The 22,900-nt window shown below is 45.1% G+C and overlaps 1 protein-coding gene across 11 annotated transcripts in view; it reads left to right on the top strand.

The window, feature by feature from the left end:
• PITPNM2 (phosphatidylinositol transfer protein membrane associated 2) overlaps nucleotides 1-22,900 on the top strand; it is a 177,835-nt gene that overhangs the window by 60,104 nt on the left and 94,831 nt on the right. The window contains exon 1 of one of the 11 annotated variants that reach the window (XM_025198282.1): nucleotides 15,533-15,550. The exons of the other annotated variants lie outside the window; for them this stretch is intronic. The gene's annotated coding sequence lies outside the window, so the exon portion shown is untranslated. Of the gene's footprint in view, nucleotides 1-15,532; nucleotides 15,551-22,900 lie in introns of those variants that run through there. 11 annotated transcript variants of the gene reach the window in all.

Below are 22,900 nucleotides of genomic sequence, written 5' to 3' on the forward strand. Positions count from 1 at the left end.
GGTTTTGCACCTTTAGGTTTTCCATTCAGTCTTTTGGATTTAACCACTCATGCCATGATCGAAGGCTGTTGGCAGAGGAGACCTTTATCTGTGAACCTTTTGGAAATTTCCCTTGAGATGACCAATTCTTTTGTGGACCCTTCTGCCATACGAACCTCAGGAGGGGCAGGTGGTGCTGCTGTCATGCTGCTTGCTTTGCCTGGCACGTGAAGCCTAAAGCAGCAGGGAGGGCTGAGCAAAGCACTTGCAATGCAGCAGGTAGTGGGAATATATAGCGGTGGTTGAGAAGGAGGCACCAAATCTGAGAATTGGGTCCATTAGCACAAGGCCCTGACAATGGACGGGTGTGAGCAAGGCCTATGGGGGGGGGGGTTCCTCCATCCTATCTTCCTAAAGGCTACCACCCTTCCCAATTGGCAGTCCCAGTCCAAAGGACTTCCCTTTGTAGACTGGAGAGTGAAGTTCCTGAATCTCTCCTTTTCTTGTTGCTCTGTTCAACAGTGGGGAAAAGACAAGACAGGCTCCAGCAAGTGAGGAGGTGGTGTTTAGGGCATAGGGACAAGAGACTGATTCTGGTGGTTGGTTATGGCTCAAAACACAAAGGTGGCTTGAAAAATGTTTTGGACCTTGCTTATCTTGTTAAAAACAAGCCAGGTGTGCAGAGTTTGCTCAATAACAGGTTGGTCACACACTCCTATTCGTGTTACCACAGCAGTTGTACAGTGGATTTGTTCAAACATTACTCCCACCAGTATATGGCAGCTTCTGGGCAGCCATGTTTCATTACATGAAAAGGCCTATTTAAAAAAAAAAATCTCATTTCTGAAATTGTGGGGCTTCCCCACTGAATGTACCTGGGTAGAACTACCTTTTGAAAATATATTTTATAATATTAACCAAGCATCAAGTGGAAGAAACTTTGGACCCCGTAGAACCAAATATTTGGAGTCCCATCGGAGTCTTTTCAGCCATTCTCCCTTTTGTTCATGTGGTGTAAAGCTCACTGTGTGCTGAGTCTTTTGGACAAGACCTTTGAAACCAAACCTTTAATCTGCTCTTGGTAGTTAATAGCTCCTTGCCTTGTTGCTGCCTACCAGTCTGATATAGCTAAATGCCAGTATTTGCTGTTATTAGTCTGTTAGGCCTTTTGGGAGGGAAGATGCTAGAGAAGTATCAGATATTATCCTTATTGCTACCTTTTTAATCTGACCTTGCTGTGCTAGATAGAGGACTTGGATTTGGATGAAAAGAGAAGCAGACCCAATTTAGAATAATCTCCCAAGAGGATTTTATAACCATTCACAAGGAAAATACTCTGAAAATGTTTCATGGGGAACAGAGATTGAGACAGGCCTTCTAACTGCAACTTGTAGTGCAATTAAACAAGTTGCAATTGCACTCTTTATAAAACAAGCTCCTTCAGAATATTTGACTATACAGCCTTGCCTTTCGAAGTGGCCTAACGGAATTAGACACCCAAATCTTGTTGAAATTCCTTGCTGGATTTATGGGTCTGTACCCTCTGGGCTCCTTGGAGCATCTAACGATTATTGCCAAGTTGGTAAACCTCACATAATTACACTGTTGCCCATTCAGTAGTGATTAGACCAGAGTTGCATTATGGTGAGTACAATGATGAATGTGACTTATCCAAATTTGCCCGTTGTTGCCAGGCTAAAAAACGTGGCCTGTTTAACTGCGTACTCTGGTGTGTCTGGATTGCAGGACCATATCTTGACGGTGTAGTGCTGGAGTGTCAACATGAAAAAGTAGCATTTTGATGATTTTTTTTCCTCCTTTTTCTCTGCACAGGGTTCCTTATAATTAAATAATATTCAGTGACACCGTCTGGTTCAAACCCTGTCTGTCAGTATGGAACTGGCAGATATTTCTGACTCAAACTTTGGAAGCTATTGACTCAGACTGGCAAGCAGAAAAGTTTCCACGTGTATCTTCTATTCAAAAGAAAGATAATGGCCCTTCCCTTAACAAAGGGGTCAGGCAGACTTTATGATGCTTCTGAGAAGCATGAATGGCTTTCTTGAATTGGACTGTTACCTTAACAAGGCTGTTTTCTTGCTTTAAATAAATCGTTAAGCATTAACATTAGGACAAGATTCTAAAATGCACAAGGGCACATGCCAGTAATTGATCTGTTAGGTGCTGTCCACAGTGGCTGTATTCCTGCTTCATAGATTTCATAGACATTAGGGCTGGAAGGGACCTCGGAAGATCATCGAGTCCAGCCTCCTGCCCAAAGGGCAGGAAGTCAGCTGGGGTCATAGGATCCCAGCAAGATAAGCATCCAGTTTCATCTTGAAGGTGTTCAATGAAGGCGCTTGAACCACCTCCGGTGGCAGGCTGTTCCAGACCTTGGGGGCTCGGACAGTAAAGAAATTCTTCCTTATGTCCAGCCTGAAACGATCTTGTAGTAGTTTGTGACCATTCGACCTCGTCATCCCTTGGGGCGCTCTGGTGAACAAACGTTCCCCCAGATGCTGGTGGTCACCCCTGATAAACTTGTAGGTGGCCATCAGATCACCCCTGAGCCTGCGCTTTTCCAGGCTAAAGAGCCCCAGGGCTCTCAGCCTGTCATCGTAGGGTCTGCTTCCCTGACCTCTGATCATGTGCGTGGCTCTTCTCTGCACTCTCTCAAGCTTCTCCACATCCTTTTTGAATTGTGGAGCCCAAAACTAGACGCAGCACTCCAGCTGCGGCCTCACTAAGGCCGAGTACAAGGGGAGAATGACGTCCCGGGATTTGCTTGAGAAGCATCTATGGATGCAAGCCAGCGTTTTGGTCGCTTTACTAGCTGCAGCATCGCATTGCAGGCTCATGTTCATCTTGTGGTCAATGATGACCCCCAAGTCTCTTTCTTCCATAGTGCTAGCCAACATAGCACTGCCGAGCCTATAAGGATGCTGCGGGTTTTTCTTCCCAAGGTGGAGAACCTTGCATTTATCGGCATTGAACACCATCAGATTCTCGTCCGCCCACTTGCTGAGCCTGTCCAGGTCAGCCTGGATAACCTGCCTGTCTTCTGGTGTGGATGCTTTGCCCCAAAGTTTGGTGTCATCGGCGAACTTGGCCAGTCCGCTTCTGACTCCAGTGTCCACATCATTAATGAAGATGTTGAACAGTATGGGTCCAAGGACAGAGCCTTGGGGGACCCCACTGGTCACAGGACACCACGATGAGTGACTTCCATCGATTACTACCCTCTGGGTCCGACCCCGGAGCCAATTTTCCAGCCAGCGGATCGTGGAGGACCCAAGGCGACAATTGGCCAGTTTCTCCAAGAGGCGATCATGGGACACCAGATCGAAGGCTTTTTTGAAGTCAAGATATATGACATCAATCTCTTCTCCCTTGTCCAGGTGATAGGTCACCTGGTCGTAGAAGGAAATGAGATTGGTCAAGCAAGACCTACCCGCAACAAACCCGTGCTGGCTATCCCTTAAGATGTTGGCGTCGGCCAGTCCATTAAGGATGGCCTCTTTAATAAACTTTTCTAAGATCTTCCCCGGGATAGAAGTCAGGCTGATGGGCCTATAGTTAGCCGGATCCACTTTCCTCCCTTTCTTGAAGATAGGCACCACATTGGCCTTCTTCCAGTCTTCGGGCACTACACCAGAGCGCCAAGAGTTTTCAAAGATCCGTGCTAGAGGCTGGGCTATGATGCTCGCCAGCTCCTTGAGTACCCTGGGGTGAAGATTGTCAGGGCCAGCTGACTTGAAGGTATCCAGCTTCTCAAGATGTTCCTTCAGAAAGTCAGCATTAATGGAGGGCAGGGGATCACCCTCACCCGGACTTCCCGGCCCTGTAGCGGGCATGGGCGTCCCATGGGACTGATGAAAGACTGACGCAAAGTACCTATTTAATAGGTTAAAAGTATCCTCCTATTTTCTACTCTTCAGAAGAATAATAGTCCAAACCATCTCAAACCTCAAAGAAAAAATTGTGGTTGGTTTCAGTGTTGCTGGGAATCTGAGCATGTTCTGCCATGAATCTACTACTGATAGTTACAGCAGTGCTGGTATCCACTCAGAAAATGGTTTCTTTTCCCCCTCCAAACTGTGCAAGCATTTCTGGAAAACTAAAGTGATGCCATCAAATGCATGCACTGAAGTCAATTAAGAGATGTCAGAAAACTTGAAATTAGACTCAGGAGATAAAATGTTGGGCTGCCTCAGCCTCAGGTTTGCTGGTCATTACATTTTCCTCAGCATATTTGCCAAAACTCAGACTTTCCCAGAACTAAGTACAGATTTGGCCAAGGTTGGTTCTCCACCTCTTTATCATTACCTGAAAGAGAAAAAAGCCAAATACACAGAACTATGGGTTTGGTTTTGGAGTAGTGCAAAAAGTGCTTTTATAATTAAACGTTAGTGCATGAAGGTCTTTTTCATTTCTGACCGCAAATCTAAGTTTGAACAAGACCAGCCATGATGCTGTCACAATTTCATCAACCATAATGAGGAGGTATGTTTCCAGGAGATAAACAAGAGTGAAATTACTTTCCTCAAAATTAAATTAGGGTTGCTCTAGTTTATTCATAGAAGAAGGCAGTTATTGGACCACTTCACTAATGGGAAACAATCACGTGCTGCTAGGAGTACGTGTTCGAGAAGGAGAGCATTGCATCGGATACCTTCTGGGAAGTGAGACTAAATCATGCCAGAAGTTTCGGCTTGCAGGGACATGTAGCTTTCCTTAACATAGAGAGCTACCCCCCCGCCCCTTTTCTCTACACGATCCCTCCTGTACAGGGTATAGCCATCTATCCCCGTGGTCCAGTCATGGGTGGAGTCCCACCAGGTCTCCGTTATCCCTATGACGTCGTAATTGTGCAAGAAGAGTGGCCCAGGTTAGTTCAAGTTGTCTCTGGATGTTGCCCATGAGCTTGAACATTTATGCTGAAGATGTGACTTCTGGATGGTGATGTACCATCCCTTTTAATGACTGAAGAGCTGGGATGTTTCCCTTCCATATGTTATGCATTCCTCTGTGTTAATCTCCACGCTTGAATTACAGTTTTCTGGAGGGCTCAAAGAGTCAATGACCTTCTAAAACCAAACCCATACACACTTGTTTGTTCTTCAGGGCACACAGACTTGTCCCATTTTCTTAAAGGGACAAAACTGAGAGTCTGCATTGTGTAGCAGGGGTTTTTTCAACTGAGATTAGTTCATACTCAAATGCAGAAAAGTTAGTTGTGAACTTTCTGTCGGACTGTAATTATACACAAGGGATCCTCCTGTTTGGTGTCATGTAATTAGTCATCTTGATGTCAGGGCAGTGCTCGTGGACTAGTTCTTGGGATTACCATGAGTTGCAGAATCGGGGCCTTTTTTGTTACGACTGAATGCAGTTCTCAGTTTGCTGCTCCGTTTGCTACTGCAGCCCAGGAAAGAGCTAAGTGTCTGCTGAAAGGTCACCTGGATAACATTCTGCTTGGGTACAGGTAGCATATTTTGGCTGTGGAGTGTCTTCTTGCCAGCCACTAGAAGCTCGAATCTCCAAGGGCACAGTGAGGTAAGTCATCTCTTTGTGCAAACCTTTCTCTTTGCATGCACCTTCAGAACAGTGTGGAAGGCAATCATCAACCTTAGATCCTGTTTGCTGGAAACAGGATAAAATGAGGGCGGTTTGGAGCCAGCTGCTCTGCATGTACAAAAGGGGGCAGAAATAATGCAATGTGGGTCCAGATTGTATGAGTGCAGGAGTAAGAAATGCATAGATAAAAACTCTGTAAAATCCAGCCCGCCCCTGCTCTGCACGCAGATCTGGTGGGCATGTGCCCCTCATGTCCCTCCTCAAGAGTGTGCGCAGCAGCGGGGACCCGGCCCCTGCCCTGATGGATGAGCCTCCTGCGGCTCCATCCCGCTCCCCACCCGCACCCTGAAGCTGCACATGGCTGTGGGCCCGAAGCCCCATGCACCACACCAGCTGGGCCCAACTCCCTCCCTCACTATGGGGGCCACAATTCTCCCCATCCTCAGTTTATCTGCAGGGAGCTGCTCTCCAGGCTGCCTGGCAGCCATGTGATTGTGCACTTGTAAGTGTGCACATGCACATGGCGCCCGCCTGTCTGACCGCTGTCCTGCTCCCTCCAGCCCCTTGCAGGCTGGAACTCTTCCAGCCTGCAAGGGGGAACCCACCTTTTCCACATGTTTCTCCTTTAAAGGAGAAAACCCGTGTTTTTCTCCTTAAAATTAGATAATCCAGGTTTTACCGCGTTTTTCTTTGGCAAACGGAAAACCCGGATTCCTGCACATCAAGTACTGGAAGCCGCTCCCCCTTTCAGAAATGAGTGTTCCCGGATTTGCTGTTAATTTGTTGTTAACCCATTGGCTTCTGAATTGAATGCGTCAGCATCCCATGCTAAAAATGTATCCATTCTTATGCAGGTTGCTGCCTCACTGCTCTAGGTTTAATGTACTTGTCTTTCAAAATGGGTTTAATGGTGGTCTTAGGTTTTATGCCAATGAAATTCAATCCTGATAGATTGTCTGTGAAGGGACTTGCAAGCCTTACAGTAAAACCAGTGGCCTTGGATAAAGCACAGCGGAAACGAAGTCTGTATTTGTAAACATACAAGCGTGGTTGGGGTGGGAGGTGAACAGTGGTGAAGCATAATCGACTCTTTAGCTTGGGCGCTTGCATGTCCTATACATCCAGGTACAAACAAGGAGACCTGACTGCCCCAAATGAACAGGAGTTCAGACTTGCCGTACTCTTTCAAATAATGTTTTATAGCATCCTTGTGGTTGGTTTGCACAAACAAGGCACCTGCCTTGAGGAGTTTAAAATCATTAAAATAGAGAAGGCCTGGGAAATTCAGACTTTGGATTCAGAGGGGTTCAGGTTTTGGCTTGTAGTTCAGCCCATCTCTAATGTTTCTTTTCCTTCCAAAAATCACAGCAAGATAACGCTTGCCTTAAGAACGCTATTTGTGGTATTTCCCTTTTCTAGAGGTGCGTTTGACTAATGAACTCGTTCTTGATGGTGTTAATCCGGATAGCTCAATAAGCGTGGTGCAGGAAAGGGTTCATCTTCATCTATTGCCATTGTAGACCTTGTCTTGCCTGTTGGCATAAAAACACTGCAAGACCAACGAAAGTACAGAACCATCTCATTGTTGGCCAGCCTCATTGTATTCCCTTCTGGTGCCATTTTAACTCCCCATCTAGTTTTGCACAAGTTTCTGTCTCCACCTCCTTCCACATACATATAACAGGGCAGCTTGCTACTTTAAGGACCAGAAGAACCTGGAACTGTTCACTTAGCTCTGCTGCCTTTAGAGTTGAGGGAGAGAGTGCCCAGTGGGGAAGGGCTGGCTGGGAAGGAGACAAGACAAACTGTTCCTCTGATAAGAACCCATACCAGTGGGGACTGGGGGCAGTCTTACTCTCAGAGGGACTTCGGGGGTCCCTGAGAAGTGCTTCCTTGGTGCATTGGCTTCAGGGGAGCAATCCAGGAACCTGGGGTAGATAAACACTAGATGTGTGGGGGTGAGGGTCTGCAGGAGAAGTGTGGAAAAACCAAGGAGAGTCCAATCCATACCGCTTTATACAGGTTCTCCTGACTCATGGAGTGGCAGGCTGCGTTCCCCCCTCAATCGTATCCCATCATGGATGAAAGTATATAGATATGACTCACCTGCACAGCCCAGACCAGAGGAAATCTCTGAAAGAGGTTGAGAGGGGGATGCTACATTGTCTGTTTTTTTTTTTTCCAGAAGGAGGTGCTCGAGGATGGTGGGTCTGCTACAGCCTACTCTCTCTCCATCTCTTAGGGAGATGCTGCCAGCTTGAATCTCAATGTCAATAAATCACATTACCCATGTACAAACATCACCCTGGGTTAGTACAAAGGAAAGAATGATTTAAAAAAATCCAATTGACTTCCCTCTTTCTGCTGTTTTCCTTTTTGCAGTTCTCTCTGCCCAAACAATGAAAATCAATCAGTCAGGTTCACGTCACAAAACTAAGACCGTGATGGTTTGCAGCTACTTTAGGTGAATGTATTTTCAGTTTAAAAATGGTTCTTGCTAGCATTAAAAAAAAAAAAGAAAAAAAGAGGAAGATGGAAAATTTTGCAAAAAAGCTGGATCCATTACAAGTTGGTTAGTACTTTTCCTCTTTGTACTCGGGTTGGGGCATAGGCAGGTTACTAATTGCTTGCAGTTAGGAAGAAATTTCCCTTATGGTACAATTTCACTCTCCATCGTAGGAGTTTTGCATCTTCCTTGGAAGCATTGGGTCTTAGCTACCATCAGCTAGAATTTCAGACTGGATCGTAGGAAAGAAGGGCTGGAAGGAACCTCACAGGGTCATCTTGTTCAGCCCTCTGGTCAAGGCAGCATTGTCCCTGGCTTAAACTATTTCTGCCAAGGGTCTGTCTAACCTGAACTTGAAAACTTCCAAAGATAGATATTCCACAATTTCTCTAGGTTGTCTGTTTTAATGCTTGACCACCCTCATAGTTAGAAAGTTCCTTCTAATTTCCAACCTAAATTTCTCTTGCTGCAGCTTGAAGCCATTGCTCCTGGTCCTATTCCCTGCAGCCAGGCAGAAAAGCCCATCTCCATCCTCTCTATAAGTCACCCTGGGGTATTTGAAGACTGCTTTCAAACCCCTCTCAATCTTCTCTTCTCCAGATTAAAAGACCCTAGTTCTTTCAGCCTTTCTTCATCAATCTTGCCTTCCAGGCCCCTAATCATTTTTTGTAGCTCTGCACTGGACTCTTTCCAATCTGTCTGCATCCTTCATGAAGGGTAGGGCCCCAAACTGGACACAATGCTTGCCAATGCTGAATAGAGCAGAAGAATCACTTCTCTTGATTTGCAAGTGACACTTCTGTTAATACAATCCAATATACAGTTACTTTTTTTTGCAACAAGAACACTGTTGGCTCGTATTCAATTTATGGTCTGCTGTACCCCCCAGATCCTTCTCAGCAGTGCTGCAGCCCAGCCAGTCAGTCATTCCCCAGTCTGCATTCATGCATACAGATATTCCCTCCCAAGTGTAGGATTTTGCATCATCCAAAATGGCAGTTAGCATTTTCCAAACCGAAACGCTGTTGAATCTTTCTCTTGGATGTCACCCAGCTCCTGGTCCCGCCTGCAGTTGAAAGCATTACCAGTCTGTCCCTAAAAGGTGTCTGTTTTGTGAATCCTCCACTTCCAGAATTCAGAAACATCACCCCTGCATGCTGAAAGGGAACAGGAGGAGGACAAACAGATTACTTATTACTTCATCAATGTGATTTACTAATCAGTCTGGGATGAGCTTAGCTGGTAACTTAATTGCACAACATCAAATTAAAAGCATCTATTGCACAGCCCACCAAGATTAAAAAAAAAAAAAGAAAAGATTCTTAATGTGCAGCATTTCTAAGCTATATTTTTTAAAAGGTGTCACTAAAAAATATGTGCTGCTAGCTCTGTAGTTGTTTACGGTGTTGTTTTCCTTCCTTGTCATTAGCAAGACCAGTATTTTTAGGGTAGTTTTGCAGCAGATTGGTATTTTCTGCCAAATCGGCTAAAAAATGCAAGCGTTTGTCTCATCTGACATGAGAAATGTTCTCTCAGGAAACAGACGTTGCACATATCCTGAACTTTCCCTCCTGCTGATATCTGGTTTTGTTCCTTCAGCATTACAGTAACAACATTTGATGTAATCGTGTCATCTTTATCAAAGCCTGTTTGTTTTTTGTTCCTATATGTACATATTGCCCGCTTGGGTAAGGTTCATAGATTAGAATTATTTTTTTTTGGCTATTTCCTATGATCAGCCCCAATCATAACCTTTTTCTGACATTCTTTAAAGGTACGTCCCGGGGCCTTGAACCTGCCATGAAATCCATGCAGACAGACTCCTTCAGCCAGGCAGAGCCTGTCTATGTGATTTCATTGAAGCACTGGGGCCTTGGGTCACAATAAATGTAAGGTGTGTGTCCGTGTGTGCATGGTGTTTCTGTTTTGGTTCCCGTGTGGTTGTCTGTCCTCCCCGGTAAGCCTGTTTCTGCTTCTGTGATTGCTTGTTTTGCCAAGGCATGGGCCATCAATAGGCAGATCCACAGGCTGAGCTGTATTGATCGTGCCTCCCCTATCCGCGTGTCTGCACAGCGCTCCATCTCCCAAAGACCTGTCCTATAATGCACTGGGCTCAGTATGAAACCTGGGATGGATTTTCTGGGCTCAGTCCCTTGCTGACTGAAGCCCTGGCCAGGACTTTTCACTGAAGAGGGAACAGCATTTTATTTCTCTGGCCATCTATTGATTGTAAATCCTCTGTCCTAGCCTGTCAGCCTTCCCTCCCCTTACCTTGAATCTCTTGAAATAAAGCTGTTCACAGATACAAATCTCTTAGCTGTCCCATATATTAGACCCAAGTATGCCTCACCCACGGACCACTGTTGCTGTTCCACTTCTGTTGTTAATTAGTGATGTCCCAAGTGCAGCTCCCAAACGGAGGCCTTGGAAGACAGCCCTGTACGTGCTAAGTACTGCAGGTTGCCTCACTGATATCCTGCCTCTTGTGATGCTGCTCTTCTCGTGTCCCTGAGCTTGGTGTGTCTTCTACATCTGGACCTCAGCTAGGGCAGAGATCTGGCTTTGTTTAATAGGGACACAGCCTGCAAGGGACCTCTCGGGTCCTCGAGTTTAGTCACCTGCGATTGCAAGGCAATCCTGCAGTAAACATTGTCCAAAAGGATCTCCAAGAACATCTGCTTTTGCTTTCCCTTCTCATCAGAGCCTCAGACCTAGACTCTTCCTAAAATGACAACCAAGCCATCACACCTTGCAGCATGCCCCGGGAAGCACTGTCATCTAATGAACTGGCGGTGCTGGATGCTCCTTTTTAAGAAATTGCAATGTTTTTTGATACGGGGCACAAGAAAAGTCAGAGAAGATTTATAGAAGCCTAGTAATCATTGATGCAGCAGAGGAGAAACTGAAAAAGGAGTATTTGGGAATATTCACGGGCATTACCCTTCCAGGATCCAGGCTCAAACTCCGGTAGGATTGTCCAGCCCATTCATCTTTTTGTAGTGTAGCAGGCATCTCAGAACATTTCTCTGCACCAACACTAGGAAGCTGCTGTGGGTACTCCATTGGAGCCAGACTTTGCCCTTTCATTTCACCCTTTTTAATTTCAAGGGATTCCAGGATAAAAAAAAATCACATCTCTCTTTCTCCTACGGCTGTGAGCCAGTTTGCCACGGGTAGCTGCATTCTTTGGCATTGTGTATATATAGTTTATAAAGGGTCTTGGGGGATGGAAAACATTGTAGAAATGTAAAAGGTGGGGTAAGATGCTTATAGCTGAGAGCAGACTCTTTTGGTGTCTGCCCAATTTAAACATTTCCCTGTAAATGTGTTTCCTGTCTGTACCAACGCTGCCTTTTAAAAAGGCGTGTACCTAGAAGTCTTGTGGCTTAAAACGTATACACTATATACAGTGCCTGTACCCAAGGGACTCGTTTCTATTCTTTGCATTAACACCTGAACTCAGTGGCGTGAACAGTTATTTCACAAATAAAGTCTGGGTGTAAGGCTGTGGGACCTCTACTTATTACAAAGAAAAATACTGCTAATGCTTTTACTGTCTGCAAATGCTGCCGTCTTATTTCTGCTGCCTTGCTTCTCTCCCACCATCACCACCACCCGTAAACAGCTGTGCTTGCAAACAAGACCTGTCAGGCGGCTGTCTGACCCACATGGTACATGGAGGAAAGTACGGATTCTGTTTCCGGTAGTCATCGCCGTGTGTGTTTGCATATTTCCCTCATCGTGATTGTGGAATCGCTTCTGGGAATCGTGGATCAGATGAGCAGAGCAACTGAACCCTTATGCACTTTTAATTGGATTCAATTTTGACTGTAAAAAAACAAAACAAAAAAACCCCAACAACTTCTGCAAAGGGTGAGACTGGACATATAGTCTAGAGGTACTGGTAGTTTCTCAAGGTATGTATGTCCTTGAAGAATAGCCCTTATACTCTCCCCATCATGTCCTCTGTAATTCTCCAAGGGTAAATCCAAGCCAGTTGTTAATCAGTTTGTATAATGACTTATTAGGTCTCTGCTTCACCACTTCAGTGATGTATATAACCAGAAGTAATCAGTCTACCCAAACCGAGAACGTGTGTATACTAATGGCAGACACTTTGAAAAACTGGAGGCCATGCACTAGAGCCGAGATGCTGTTTCTAAGATCGAGATCCAGCTTGAGGAACCCTATTTCTCCTGAGGATTTGCCCAGAAAGCTGCAGACTTTTTGGTGCCTTTTGTTTGGCAGTTTGCTGTTTGTCCTGCATCTTTTGATATCTTGACATTTTTCTGCACAGTTTGCACTCCAGTAACCTAAATGAACATGCATCTCACTTCACATCCAGCAAGCTGTGGCAACCAATTTTTTTCTTTTTTTTTTTCTTTTTTAAAGAATGGTTTCCCAGGCAACAAAAGAGAGCAGAAAATGCATTTTAAGCACCCTGCATGTGTATCCTGCCTGTGGAGACAAGAGCCAAGCAGTGCCAGTATCCAGCAAAATCCTTGCTTTTTAGGCTTTATTAAAACATGTATGAAAAGAGGTTGGAAAGATGCTGTGAAGTGTTAGGAGGCAGCAGATTGGGGCCAGAGCATGGACTAGTGGGTCATGGCCTGTTTTACTCATGGGTTGTTCTGATTGAGTTTATCTTTGCTACCAGATAAACAGTTTAGTATTTCCACGTCTCTTCCCCGTGTGGAGGCAGTAGATCAAGATTATAAATGAGATCTGGAGCCCCCAGCTAAGCTTGAGGATTACCTGTTTGAAGGACATGCACTACAGCCTCCCCTTTCAAACAGACTGTTAACAAAGGCAATTATATAATGGGCGATAGGAGCAGGCAGTGTGGGTTGGCATGCTCTGCAAGGCGGTGGTGAACTTGCTAAAGACGTGTGTGTAGCTGTATCCTGGAGAGTGAATTTTGAAATAGCAAGGAAATCTGTTAAAACACCTGTTTCCTTCTGAATGGCTTCTTGAGCAACAAACCATGGAATCATAGTATTTCCTGCACTGGCCCCCGAGCGGTGTATCCTGCGATGGCCAGTATATAATGCAAGCCCTGTGTCTGGCCATGTGTACGATGCTGTATGGTAAGAGGTTCAGGGAATTTCCTTCCTGACTCTAGCAGCAATGAATGTGTCCTGAAGCATGTTGTTGTGTATCTGTTGTTATTTGCAATGGATGTCATCGGTCATTATGTTACCCTACCTTTTTTAAAAAGCTGGCCATGGCATTTTTATGCTGTTTTCTGGCTTGTGTTGTCTGCCGCTGTTACGATTGATCCAAAAAGCAATGAGCAGAGTTCCTGGAACAGGAGAGGGAAAATTCACAGGGGAAAACAGAAATTGAACTTTTGACTTGGCAAAGCTGCCTCACACATTGCAAATGTGTGATTAATTCCCACAGTAAGCTAGGGTTTACCATTAAGAAAAGGTCATTAGAAACCAAATTGTTAATATGCTTCTCAGTTTTGCCAACTTTCAGCATTTTCTTAGTTCTAGTGCCTGTTAATCCATTTTGAAGCGGTAATGAATTTTGTTCGTAGTGCCTGCGATTCAAACCTGTCTGGGGTCCTCTCTAGAAGGTTTTCCTTCTATGCTGTATCCACAGCCACTCATGTCCAATGCATTTTGTCGATCAGGTCAAATCGGTGTAGGCAAATTTGAGATCAGAAAGAATTGGTGCAGCGTCTGGCTTCCTGGTTATGTTGAGTTTCCCGTTTGTTATCAGCATTCAGAACTACTGGCGACGAGTCAATAAAATGAGGCAGTGTGGTGGGCAGGTGCTTTAGGACTAGGGACTCCAAGATGCTGTTTCCAGCTCTGGTGCCAATTTGTTTGGTGAACGAGCATGAAAGTCCTTGAGCACCTGCAAATTACAGCTATCACCCCGTCTAACTTCAGCTTGCTAATCTATAAAATGGGTGTAAAATTTCCTCAGCTGGAGAATTTGCCCCAGAATTATTTTCAGGCCTAATTAAATGTTGGTAGAGCCCTTTGTACTCCTTAACCGGAGGAGGCTGTTAAGACTAAGGGGAATGCACAGCGCTTCCGAGCAGCAAAAAGTATTGGCATCTGGAGGCTTTCCACTTCCAAAGCTCAAGGCACAAGAACAAGTGGGAGCTCTCCATTACCAGCTAATTTTTACTGATAGATGAGCTGTTTTGATGCCATTGCTTAGAGGCCAGCAGTACACCTCCATGCACACAACTGCAAGCAGGCTGACACATTACAGCCTTAAATTCAAAAGTCTGGTATCCAGCTTGGGTCGGTGTTTCTATCAGACACGAAGCAGCTTCATCCACAGTCGTAACGCTCCTTCAACGAATGGCGTGTGCCATCTCTTATGGTGGATCATGAGACCTATTTTCTATTAGCTATACTGACATTTAAAAGCATAATGTCAGGAACGAAGAAACGCTCAAGACGCAAGCAGCGGGCAAACCAAAAAGCCAAATGCTGAACGAGAAAGGACAGGACAGGACAGGAAACTGCGACAGCCGCACAAGATATGATTCACAGAGAGAGATCTCAGCCTGAAGGTGGGAGCTGTGGCGTGGGGGAAGGAGAGGCAATATGTATATAAAGCAGTATAGGATGTACCTCTCAGACACCAGAGCTCACCTTTAAATCATGTGTTACGGAGTTTGGCTTTCCAGTGCTGCCTGCATTTCTGTAGAAAGCCCTTCGACTGCCTAGAAGACTTCAACTCCTGTCAACCTGGAGCAGTGATTCGTTCTTTCCTTTAACTGTTCTAATAAAAAAGATAATTTTGTGCGGTGACCCTTGCCGGCTTGGGTTCACCCAGTTTCCTTTTACAGTGCTTTCTGCAAAGGCCTCTCAAATATTACTCATGAATTTTGGGTGGGGGAGGGGAGCATGAACGGTTTTCCTATTTATGTGAACCTTGGAAGTCGGGAAACAGATTTGGGTTTCAGTCCTTCCTAAATTGCTTCCGTCTGTAGTATGTGCACACACGCGTGTATGCACACACGCTGGCTCGTTGTTGTAGGGCTGCCCTTAGCTATTGGGTTGTGTGCATGTGTGTTTAAACAGAGGGTAAAATGTCTTGAAATCCAACTTGTTTTGAGAAATAAAAATACATGGACTGACATGGACTTGGTCAATAGATACAAGGAATCTGCCCCTGGGGAAACACTTTAGTATGGTGCAGCACTGAAACTGCTATAGTTAATGGCTGACCCGAGCCCTCTGAAAGATTTTTCTCTGTTGAAACCTGGCACAGAATATCTTGCTGCAAGGGAAATCTTAACAAAAAATTTGGACTTTGTGTTTTAGAGCAGCTGAGATGGCAGTTTGGGGGCTGGGGTGGGAGTTTTCATGTTCACTGTCTGACCCAAACAAGTAAAATGCTGAAGAGGAGACTAACACTTGGTCCTGAATTTGAGCTTGTGGATTTGATGGATGGAAAATTAATTCATTCCCGTGTGCCTGTGTAACATGAATGGTAAAGTGACTGTTCTGGGTGCAGGTGAGTTGTTCCTGACGGTGCGCTACCAATCGCAGGGGTGACTTTTGCCAGTCTCTCAGAGGAACCCGTTGTCTTCAGGATGCGACTGTTTTTAGATGCATTGGAGAAGGGAGCTACTCCACAATTTCAGTGCTAGTGTTGAGGGTAGAGGGCTTGAACATCCATCCGTGGACGTCATAAATGAATTTGTTGCCATGTGGGTAAAGCATTAGTGTCATGTTGTATTGTCCTGGAGAATTTGTTTCTTCTGTTTATGATGCTGAAGTTAGATTTGCAGGGTGCAAGTGAACTATTCCAAAGCTATTTTTTTTCTACAGACAGTGGCACTAACATCCTGACCCTTAAAGGGTGCCTGTGCCATATTTTAAGGGGCATGAGCCCAGGATGATTTTTTTTAATGAAAGCAGTTTTAAAGGGTAAAGTCCTTTTTGCAGGCACCTTGTAACTGGTGTTTTAGCCAGTGAAGATTATATGGGCATATAAAGAAAACGATTATTTCTGGAAGGGAGGATCCAATTAACTGATACTTTTCAGGGATGATCCATTTCCCTGGCAATTCTTAATAGTCCCGTGCTATGTCAGCAAATCTTAAAGAGTAAAATGTCTGTTGCCTCTCTAACCCATGTTTGACTTTATTTCTGGTTTATTGGCAAAGGAAGTATAGGGAATGACTTTGGTTCTGCAGAATTATTATCGGTGGGATTTGACTTCTCTTCTTTTTTTGACTGTTTTATGGCCAAAACTCTAAAAGGGGAGACAGAAAGCCTTGAACTCTATTCCCAGTTTAATTGCCCATTGTGTGACCTTGAATAACTACTTTAATTTGCACCTTCCTTCCCCCCCACTTGTGAATTAGGAAAAATGATGCTGTCCTATTTCATAAGGACCATGTGGCACCTGATGTTGGCAAAGAGTTTTGAAAACCTTGCAAGGACTGCAGTAGGGGCCAACCTGGCATTTACTCCTGCTGTGGTGTTTGTGGGTTCCCCATCACTGTCTCCTTCTCCCCTGCTTTGGGAGAGTTGGGTGCTTTGATAATATGGCAGTATGGTATTTCAGCCTTTCCCCAGAGTTCATCTCTGGTGTCTGTCTTGTGATTTCTGCTTTTCAGACTGTGCTCAATGCTGGAGTGGTGTTTTGCCACGCCAGACAACCAACTTTAAAATCGCACTGAAAAAGCCAATAGGTCTCCTCTTAACAGCTGAGCTAGTTGAGTTTGCACTCACGCTTAAGAAGCAGGGGCACAAAAACAGTTATTTGAGGCCCTGCTTAGGGGGTTTCTAATGAAGGTGTGCAGACCACGCATAGGTTAATGTGATCCCTTAGACGCTGTTTTCTTCCCCTTTTCCAGCGTGCTCTGTTTGACAGCTGATCTCTGCAAAATACTGTTTGAATGCTGTTTACGTCACGGCAAGGAAACCAAACAAATGTGGGCTTGTTTAACAGGAACCAACTTTAATTTAGAGAAGAGTTTATTAGCCCCGTGCTGAAACATGCTGTACTTTCAGTTCAAAATGCCTTGTGCCAGGTAAAGATACAAAAGCACAGCTGGCTTCCCTCTGGGACCAACAGCATCATTTTCTGCAATATAATCAACCTGCTCTAACCCAACTCTGTCTCTGCACCTGTGTGTTTTATTATGATTGACTTGGCTGCAGGTGTTTTTTTGAGATGAAGTTTGTGAAGGCTCATCTCTGCTATAGGGAATTATCAGACAGATGCCTGCGGTAATGGAGAAGTATAGGGCTTCTAAGGGAAGATGAGTGGGGTGTTGTGAAAAGAAATAGGAGAGGTGACTTCTTTTTTAAAGCATAATCAACAAGTAGGAAAAGGAGATTTGTCTGCACCTCCATCATGAGAGTCCTTTGCAGGTTTTCTCCACGGATGCCCTTTCACTTGTCTCCAGTGTTTGCATGAATGCAAAATATATTCTTGGCTTTAATGTCCCTCCAGTCCTCTATGGCTGCATAATCTACATCTGGTGTCTTTTTGTGTCTCCAGTTTATTTCTGCATATGGAGAATGCAAGTCCAGTTCACTTCCTGTGTTATGTCTCCAAAATGCCTTTCTTCTACTTTCATTTTCCCCACGTGGCAAACGTATCTATTTTGAGTGGCACAGATGGCAGCAGTAAACAGGTGCCCCACCAGAAATATTAGAAAATAAAAAGTTTTCTGAAAATCCTGGGACTTTTAGAAACATTTGGGGGATAATGAAGTCTCACGCATAATTGATGCTTGTAAAGGATGTTGCTTCTCAGCAGTATGGTCTGGTATATAGGATTATCATCAGCATTAAGCTTCATCAAGGTACCGTGAGCTGGCACCTCCAGCAGGTGTTGGAGGATGTTGCTTTGCTTTCCCTGATGGATACTTGGTGCAGGCTTTGAACATGTTGGGGTAGTCTTCTCACCAGCTAGCCAAACAGGAACTTCAAATGTGCGCAGAGCTGAGTTGTTTTTGCATGGCATGGTATGAAAATGCAGGCTTCCTTTAGCTAGAAACCAGACATGAATTCAGACCTAGCAGTAGCTGGAGCTCAAACCTGAGGTCAGGCTCCCTGAAGCGGAAAGTCAGCGGGTCCCATTTCCTGCGTTGTTCAGCACAAAGAAAAGCAGCCCCCCATCCGGGCTGCTCTCGTCTCTCTTTCCTGAGTTAATATCCCTGTGTCCAAGGGAAATGAGGGTTGCTGAGAGAGTCTTGAGAAGCCAGGAAGGGTGTTAGACAGGGTGTGGGGAGGGACTTAATCAGCCTGACTGCTGCCAGCAGGAAAAGGGGCTCTGGCTTGAAATGGCAGTCCAAGCCCTGGCTGGAAAGATGCTGTGCAGGATTAACCACCTTGTCACAAGGGTTCTTGCGATCTTTATTCCCCAAATGGGAACAGAGGAAACAAAACCCCAGGCCTTCCATATTGCCACCCGCCCCTTCTTCCTGCAAATCTCCTTCTGGTTTGATTTCTTGATGTTATCCAGAGCCTAGTTAGCTTTGTATACCACACCATGTCTCACTCATAGATTGTCTGTTTAGGATATTTGCAGGAAAAATCCTTCTCACCAGAATAAGACTGTCAATGAGTCATTACAAGGCTATTCCAGGGAGAGACAGAACCATGGCTGGTGTTCAATCACTGCACAGCCACTATGGATAGCACTCCAGGGTGTATCATGGGAAAACAGCTTGCAGCCAGACCTTTCTTGTTAGCCCTGCACGTAGACCTTAGAGGGAGAAATCATGTTGGGTTCTCTACCATTTTTTGCGGGATCCTGGATGTCATTTTTTGTATAGATATGTGCTATAGAGTCCTTCCTCTAGAGCCTTTGGATTGAGTTAGTGTGACAGAACAAGACGGTGTAAGAATCTACAGGTTAATTTACTATAGTCAGGGGACATGGAAATACCGGTTGTCACTGCTGCTAAGATCTTGCGGCCTCTCAGATACATAAAATAATGAATAATTTGGACTTCCATCTGGGCAAAGAGCTGTTGCAATTGCACAGCCAAAAAAAGAGCCTGTTGCAGCTCCTGCTGTCAAAGAGCAAACTCCTACTGGCTTTTAATGGTTAGTGGATGGATCCCAGTAAGAGGCTGCCCTTTGACTCTGGAGCAGTATGAACTGGAGTAGAAGTTTTCCTGCTAGCTTCAGACTTAGAAACTCTGCAATCGCACCTGCTGCTGGATGTCTTATTAACTTTCTCCAGGAGGCCTACCGAGAAACACAGGTATATGCTTGAAAAAAATTTCCTTTTTTAATGTCCTTCTGGTCTTCTCTTCTCTTCCCTAAGACAGCCCATGTAACGGTGTGATAAACTGTGCCTAATTATGAAGCACGGTTGCCATCCTGAGTCATGCACAAACTATTGAAGATACTCACTCCAGGGGGGTTTCAGTTGAAGGCCTGGTTCTGCTTTAATTTCCAGAACCATAAATGTTGAGAGAGTCTTTTGGTTTAAATGGAGTCTTAACAGATTTCTGTCTGGAACAAATTTGGCTTTTTACTAAGTTTTCGCATTAATTGGGGACTTTTCTGTGGCTGCTGGAATGGAAAACAAACACTTTTATGAGTGGACCTTGGATGGGTGCTATAATTATGAAAGGCAGGTTAGATTTGTACCTTCTAGACTAATCAAAGAGTGCGGGCACGCACGCACACATGAGCACGCACCTACCCACCCACCCACAAGCTATCGTGGGCTGACTCACTTCATCAAATGCTGTGAAAAGATGCGTCTCTGCCATAGTCATGCGGAAGAGGAAAGCCATGCAAGCAAGCAATGGTTTTTGGCCCATAGGTAGGACTGTAGCTAATCCACTGTGGTTTATAAAGGATGTTGCTCAGTAGTTTACTGGACTTAAGGATGATAATATTTTTGGTTTGAAGAAGAGCATGCAAAGTTGTGCTGTCCAGAGCTTGTTTTGGAGGCTTTTTATGCATATTGAGGTTTGTGGCCTTCAGTCTGCACTGCACTTACTTCCTGCATATGGTTTGACTGTTGGTACAGGACACAGAATGATGTCCTTAACCCTTTAGAAATGTCTTCAGGTAATGGTGATTCAAACTGTGCTAGAAACATAAATGGTTCTTCTGTAGTGAATTCGAATTTAGGAAGGGCATCAGCAAAAGTGGCATTCAAACATGAATAGCTCTTGCTTTGTAAACATTCACATCATGACTTCACTCTCAGGCTCTGTTTCTAGGTCTTAGATTACACCTGGTGGTTGAGTACAGGCTCGTTCAGATTGGCAGTCACATGAGATCCTAGCTGACTACAAAGTCTTGGCAGCAATGAGAGGGAGAAGGAGCAGTCATATGAACATGAGACTTGCTTTGAGCATCCCCAAGAGAACGTAGTACAAGATTAGAAATGGGTGAAGTGCAAAAGAGAGGGGGTTAGCTGAGTTAGTCTGAAATCAGGCACAAGGTAGGGTAGAATTTGCACCTTGTAGACTTAACTAAATCAGAGATGCATAAGATTTCATAAACGGCAGTTTACTTCATTAGATACTGAGCAAAATCCTAACATCCTGTAACTCAGGGCTGTCCCCTGTAGCGGGTATCTGCAAAAGAAGTAACATCGATCAAAACACTCATCTCCAGAATGAGATGCTGTAGTGTGGAACCAGGATTTGATAACGTTTATTTTTTTTATAGTTCAGTTGGTATGAATTGGTGCCATCAGAAAAACAGCAATTCAAGGAAACGTACATGATAAGTGCTGGAGGAGGAGGATGCTGCTCACTATTTGGTTTGAGAGAAGTGGCAACATTTTACCCTTAGTGCATCAGAAAATGAGAAATTATTGGGCTGCAAACCTCGCATCAGCTGCAGTACTCCTTGGTGAGTGAACATCCTCAGATGCTGACAGGGGCAAGCACTCACCTGCCCTAGGATGAGGATGCCTTTCTTCCACTCTTAGGGACTCCCAAACCCTGCTAGGGGTGCACTGATAGATCGGTGGGCTATCGGACTGGCACTGATAAATGGAGAAATGACACTTCGCTATTGGCTTTTTTTGGTTGTTGCTAGCCAATAATTACGGTCGTGTGCCCAGGGCAGCCTGGTGAGTATAGTCTGGTCCCCCATGGCAGACTACAGGTCTCGGGGAGCAGCAGTGGGGAGTGGTCACAGCGTGCCACGCTCAGCAACAAAGGGACTGTTACCAGCTCGTGCTGCTGCTGCTGTGGCCACGCTGCGTGCGCAGCAGGGGCCTGAGCATTGGGGTTGCGTGTGGGCAGGGTAAGGCACTGCGCGAGGGACATTTCGCTCTGCTGGGCACCAAGTGCTTTTGCAAAAGCAGCTTCTTCCCGGCAGCTGCAGGAGCTCAGCTGTGCAGGGCCTGCTGGCCCTGAGGCAGCAGCGTGCTCTGTGGCTTCAAACATGCCCAGTGCTGCTGTCCGCATGAGGGTCTGCCCTGTCTACCTGGGCTGTGCGGGGAGCAGGGAGGTGGGTAGGAGCTGTGGGCAAGGAGGCAATGTTCGTGGGAATAAGGTGGTCGCTGCCTTCCTCATTGAAGGCCGGAGCAGGCAAGAGGCATGTGTGAGATAAATGCAAAACAAACAAAAAAAAGATTTATTTATGTCAGTAGTTTAAAATGCCTTGCACTGTTACTAAATATTGGTTATTGCATTGGCGTCGACCAATACAATTGGTTAATCGTTCGCTATCGGTATTGGCCAAGAATATCTTTATTGGTGTACCCCTAAGCCCCACTGCCATCATGCAAGCGGCAGTATGCAACACATGCAGTCAGAACTGTTGCCTGTCATCCGTTCATGACGTAGCGCAGCTCCCAAAAGGCATTAAGCCAGTTCTTGGGTCACCGTCTGAACCACCCCTTTTGCAATGCGAAGGCTGTGCTCGAGGGAAAGGAGACATGACCAAGGCATGCCTGCCCTTCCATCCCAACAACTCTTCCAGCAGCCAGGGGTGGATCCTAGGCACCAAAGCATTGGTGGCCCAAGAGCTGCTGTTCCTTTATGCGGGGTGGGGCTAGTCTCATCTCGAGCTTTACTTCAAATTAGGGGAGTGTTTTTAAAGTGGTTTCAGGCACAGCTCAGCTGAAACAGAGGTTCCACCCCTCTATTATTTTGATCCTAATTAATCAATGGGCAATATTTGGGTAACAACTTGTGCAGATATTAGTGAAAGATTGAGGACTGCTTGGCAGCTGGCGAGCACACGTGTGCATGCGAGTTGTTAGCGAGAAGCAGCATGTTTTGCTCTGCAGCCCAGAGAAGAAATCCCACCAGTCTATCAGTGTGGCTCAATTTGGATGACTCTGGTTTAGCTCGCAATCTGCTTAGCTGAAAATATCCTGGAAACCCATCAATTATTTAAGCATTATTAGAGGCTGGGTTCCATGTTGCAGCCAGTATTAGGAATGATTTGCAGTAGCAATAAGACCCGACGTGTAAAAATGCCATGTCACTTGGCATGAATAAACTCTCAAACCCCCCAGCTCCCCAAATCCTCCTGATTAATGAATACATCAGACAGTTATTGATTATCCATGTGCCTTCATTATCCCGGTGCAATGATGAAGCGAGGCATACACAAGTTTCTTTTTTTTTTTTAAATATCATTTTCAAAGGCACTTATGAAATATTCAGTGTAATTATTTTCAAGCCTGAAACTCCAAAGGCATTATGCAGCAAGTGAAACCTTGTTAATCTGTTGGTGCTATGGATGAAAGAAGCAACAGACACCGCTATTAAACATTTACCACTACAGTGTGAGAAGGCCACGTACTTTGAATCTCAATTCAAGTATTGTTCTTCAGCCTCTGCTAAGTCAGCTTTCCCCTTCCCCTCTTTGTTCCCTGTACAAGAATTTTAGGTGCTGAGGCAGTTTGTTC

Source organism: Alligator sinensis, unplaced genomic scaffold (genome assembly GCF_000455745.1).
Source record: "Alligator sinensis unplaced genomic scaffold, ASM45574v1 scaffold628_2, whole genome shotgun sequence".
In the NCBI taxonomy this organism is placed as follows: domain Eukaryota; kingdom Metazoa; phylum Chordata; order Crocodylia; family Alligatoridae; genus Alligator; species Alligator sinensis.